We start from the raw sequence: 5,573 nt of genomic DNA, 5'->3' as shown, positions 1-5,573 counted from the left end.
AAACAGAGGGTGCGCTATACCTTTGCGCCGGCATCTCAGTCCGGACTACATTCCTTTTTGCCCCACGGGGCCCTGCGGCCCCTCGTTGGCTAGCCGCCGCAGGTTCGGCCTCCTGCCTCGGAAATCTCCCCTGCAAAACACGGTTGTCGTCAGAAACACCGGAATACGTGAGAGTGGAATCTCTCTCAAGGGAATGAGACTCCGGTTTCTGTCACCTGGGAGGGGATTAACCCTGGGTAATCAGCCATGATGGCTACCAAGGTATTGTCCTTGCTTAGCTGATGGAACACCCCGTCGATAAGATCCACCGATATGTCCGGATCCTCTTCGGAGTCCGGATTGAGGGACCGTTCTGGGTCCTCGGGCTGTGGAGGGCGGCTGCTTATGTCCTTTGCCTCCTGTCGCAGTTCCTGCATTGAAGTCGTTAGACTACCTATCTAACCATGGGAGTATAAAACAAACGGGCAAGTGCAATTGTTCACTTACCCAACTTGGAGGATCTTACATATTGAATCCGGCCTGCAGATTGACGCGGAGGAATTCCTCCTTTTCTCCCTTATACAAAGAGGATAAGATCTTTACTAAGGCGGCGGCTGAGTCCGGCCCCTTACGACCGTAACGGTGGCGTCATCCTCCCCGTTGAAATCCCACATGGGGTGGCCTCTATATTGAAGCGGCTGCACCCCCCGCATAATGCATGCGGCCATGACTCCAATCATGGTTAGTCCGGAATGAGCCAACAGTCTTATCCGGCCCATCAGGTAAAGGACGTCTCTGTCGCTTTCTCTCTGAGAGCTCCGCGGACGCCAGCTCAAGCGTTTCTTCAATGGAGCACTGTTGAACCAGTCCTCGGACGCCTTCTTTGGGGTTCCGGATAGGTATCCGGTCCCGGCGATGCGCCATACTTCGGCTCCGCCCACTTGGTATATAGACCCCTCCGAGAACGGGGCACCAGGCAGAATAACCTCTTCCACAGCGAAATGAGCCTCAACGCCTAAAAATAGCTCGCAAAGGGCGACGAAACCCGCAATATGTAATACGGAGGCGGCGTGAGATTGTGCAGCTGGAGGCCGTAGAACTCCAGAAGCCCGCGGAGAAATGGATGAATTGGAAACCCCAGTCCCCTTATTAGATAGGGGACGAGGCACACCCGCTCTCCTTTAGAAGGATTGGGGGTGCTCTCCGCTTGTTTTCCGCCATTGTAGGTGGCGAGACCGGCTCGGACCGGGACCATGTATGCCTGAGGGAGAAATCCCTTGGCCTGAAGCGACACTAACTCGCTATGCGGGATGGTGCAACTCTCCCAGTCCCCGGGTTTGGGACCGGAGGGGCGAGGGGAGGAGCTGCGACGGCTGGTCATGTTGGAATGGACCTTTGCTGGAAGCGCTCTGATGATAACTCGCGGAGAGGAGAAGATGTGGTTTGGACCTAAATCCCCATCCCAATAAGCGGCTCGTTTATACGGCTAGGGGTGTGAGTAAAAACTCCCCGCTTTTTGAAGAAATATGCCCTAGAGGCAATAATAAAGTTATTATTTATTTCCTTATATCATGATAAATGTTTATTATTCATGCTAGAATTGTATTAACCGGAAACATAATACATGTGTGAAAACATAGACAAACAGAAGTGTCACTAGTATGCCTCTACTTGACTAGCTCGTTGATCAAAGATGGTTATGTTTCCTAACCATGACAAAGAGTTGTTATTTGATTAACGGGATCACATCATTAGTGAATGATCTGATTGACATGACCCATTCCATTAGCTTAGCACCCGATCGTTTAGTATGTTGCTATTGCTTTCTTCATGACTTATACATGTTCCTATGACTATGAGATTATGCAACTCCGTTCCGGAGGAACACTTTGTGTGCTACCAAACGTCACAACGTAACTGGGTGATTATAAAGTGCTCTACAGGTGTCTCCAAGGTATGTTGGGTTGGTATTTCGAGATTAGGATTTGTCACTCCGATTGTCGAAGAGGTATCTCTGGGCCCTCTCGGTAATGCACATCACATAAGCCTTGCAAGCATTGCAACTAATGAGTTAGTTGGATGATGTATTACGTGAACGAGTAAAGAGACTTGCCGGTAACGAGATTGAACTAGGTATTGAGATACCGACGATCGAATCTCGGGCAAGTAACATACCGATGACAAAGGGAACAACGTATGTTGTTATGCGGTCTGACCGATAAAGATCTTCGTAGAATATGTAGGAGCCAATATGAGCATCCAGGTTCCGCTATTGGTTATTGACCGGAGACGTGTCTCGGTCATGTCTACATTGTTCTCGAACCCATAGGGTCCGCACGCTTAAGGTTTCGATGACAGTTATATTATGAGTTTATGCATTTTGATGTACCGAAGTTTCGGAGTCCCGGATGTGATCACGGACTTGACAAGGAGTCTCGAAATGGTTGAGACATAAAGATTGATATATTGGAAGCCTCTATTTGGATATCGGAAGTGTTCCGGGTGAAATCGGGATTTTATCGGAATACCGGGAGGTTACCGGAACCCCCCGGGGGGGATATGGGCCTTAGTGGGCTTTAGTGGAAGAGAGGAGAGGTGGCCAGGGCTGGGCCGTGCGCTCCTCCCCCCCTAGTCCGAATAGGACAAGGAGAGGGGGGCGGCGCCCCTCCCCCCCTTTCTTCTCTCTCTCGTCTTTCCCCTCCGGAATCCTATTCCAACTAGGGAAGGGGGGAATCCTACTCCCGATGGGAGTAGGACTCCTCCTGGCCGGCCGCACCCCCCCTTTGATCCTTTATATACGGGGGCAGGGGCACCCCTAGACACACAAGTTGATCCGTGTGATCATATTCTTAGCCATGTGCGGTGCCCCCTTCCACCATAGTCCTCGATAATATTGTAGCGGTGCTTAGGCGAAGCCCTGCGATGGTAGTACATCAAGATCGTCACCATGCCGTCGTGCTGACGGAACTCTTCCCCGACGCTTTGCTGGGGAAGAGTTCCTGATAGTATCTTGACCATGTCCTAAATTTATCATGAACTTAGTACCTGATAGTATCTTGCTTGTTTATGTATGATTGTAGATAGATGGCCCGTGCTGTTGTTCCGTTGAATTTTAATGCGTTCCTTGAGAAAGCAAAGTTGAAAGATGATGGTAGCAATTACACGGACTGGGTCCGTAACTTGAGGATTATCCTCATTGCTGCACAGAAGAATTACGTCCTGGAAGCACCGCTGGGTGCCAGGCCTGCTGCTGGAGCAACACCAGATGTTATGAACGTCTGGCAGAGCAAAGCTGATGACTACTCGATAGTTCAGTGTGCCATGCTTTACGGCTTAGAATCGGGACTTCAACACATTTTGAACGTCATGGAGCATATGAGATGTTCCAGGAGTTGAAGTTAATATTTCAAGCAAATGCCCGGATTGAGAGATATGAAGTCTCCAATAAGTTCTATAGCTGCAAGATGGAGGAGAACAGTTCTGTCAGTGAGCATATACTCAAAATGTCTGGGTATAATAATCACTTGATTCAATTGGGAGTTAATCTTCCAGATGATTGCGTCATTGACAGAATTCTCCAATCACTGCCACCAAGCTAAAAGAGCTTCGTGATGAACTATAATATGCAAGGGATGAATAAGACTATTCCCGAGCTCTTCGCAATGCTGAAAGCTGCGGAGGTAGAAATCAAGAAGGAGCATCAAGTGTTGATGGTCAACAAGACCACTAGTTTCAAGAAAAAGGGCAAAGGGAAGAAGAAGGGGAACTTCAAAAGAACAGCAAGCAAGTTGCTGCTCAAGAGAAGAAACCCAAATCTGGACCTAAGCTTGAAACTGAGTGCTTCTACTGCAAGCAGACTGGTCACTGGAAGCGGAACTGCCCCAAGTATTTGGCGGATAAGAAGGATGGCAAGGTGAACAAAGGTATATGTGATATACATGTTATTGATGTGTACCTTACTAATGCTCGCAGTAGCACCTGGGTATTTGATACTGGTTCTGTTGCTAATATTTGCAACTCGAAACAGGGACTACGGATTAAGCGAAGATTGGCTAAGGACGAGGTGACGATGCGCGTGGGAAATGGTTCCAAAGTCGATGTGATCGCAGTCGGCACGCTACCTCTACATCTACCTTCGGGATTAGTATTAGACCTAAATAATTGTTATTTGGTGCCAGCGTTAAGCATGAACATTATATCTGGATCTTGTTTGATGCGAGACGGTTATTCATTTAAATCAGAGAATAATGGTTGTTCTATTTATATGAGTAATATCTTTTATGGTCATGCACCCTTAAAGAGTGGTCTATTCTTATTAAATCTCGATAGTAGTGACACACATATTCATATGTTGAAGCCAAAAGATGCAGAGTTGATAATGATAGTGCAACTTATTTGTGGCACTGCCGTTTGGGTCATATCGGTATAAAGCGCATGAAGAAACTCCATACTGATGGGCTTTTGGAACCACTTGATTATGAATCACTTGGTACTTGCGAACCGTGCCTTATGGGTAAGATGACAAAAACACCGTTCTCCGGTACTATGGAGAGAGCAACAGATTTGTTGGAAATCATACATACAGATGTATGTGGTCCGATGAATGTTGAGGCTCGTGGCGGATATCGTTATTTTCTCACCTTCACAGATGGATCTCTCCTAGATATGGGTATATCTACTTAATGAAACATAAGTCTGAAACGTTTGAAAAGTTCAAAGAATTTCAGAGTGAAGTTGAAAATCATCGTAACAAGAAAATAAAGTTTCTACGATCTGATCGTGGAGGAGAATATTTGAGTTACGAGTTTGGTGTACATTTGAAACAATGTGGAATAGTTTCGCAACTCACGCCACCCGGAACACCACAGCGTAATGGTGTGTCCGAACGTCGTAATCGTACTTTACTAGATATGGTGCGATCTATGATGTCTCTTACTGATTTACCGCTATCATTTTGGGGTTAACTGCTCTAGAGACGGCCGCATTCACGTTAAACAGGGCACCATCAAAATCCGTTGAGACGACGCCTTATGAACTATGGTTTGGCAAGAAACCAAAGTTGTCGTTTCTGAAAGTTTGGGGCTGCGATGCTTATGTGAAAAAGCTTCAACCTGATAAGCTCGAACCCAAATCGGAGAAATGTGTCTTCATAGGATATCCAAAGGAAACTATTGGATACACCTTCTATCACAGATCCGAAGGCAAGACTTTTGTTGCTAAATTCGGAAACTTTCTAGAGAAGGAGTTTCTCTCGAAAGAAGTGAGTGGGAGGAAAGTAGAACTTGACGAGGTAACTGTACCTGCTCCCTTATTGGAAAGTAGTACATCACAGAAACCAGTTTCTGTGACACCTACACCAATTAGTGAGGAAGCTAATGATAATGATCATGAAACTTCAGAACAAGATACTACTGAACCTCGTAGATCAACCAGAGTAAGATCCCGACACCAGAGTGGTACGGTAATCCTGTTCTGGAAGTCATGCTACTAGATCATGATGAACCTACGAACTATGAAGAAGCGATGGTGAGCCCAGATTCCGCAAAATGGCTTGAAGCCATGAAATCTGAGATGGGATCCATGTATGAGAACAA

Source organism: Triticum urartu, chromosome 3, assembly GCF_003073215.2.
Source record: "Triticum urartu cultivar G1812 chromosome 3, Tu2.1, whole genome shotgun sequence".
NCBI classification, from domain to species: domain Eukaryota; kingdom Viridiplantae; phylum Streptophyta; class Magnoliopsida; order Poales; family Poaceae; genus Triticum; species Triticum urartu.
The sequence above is the reverse complement of the archived record's forward strand: the minus strand, read 5'-3'. Positions refer to the sequence as shown.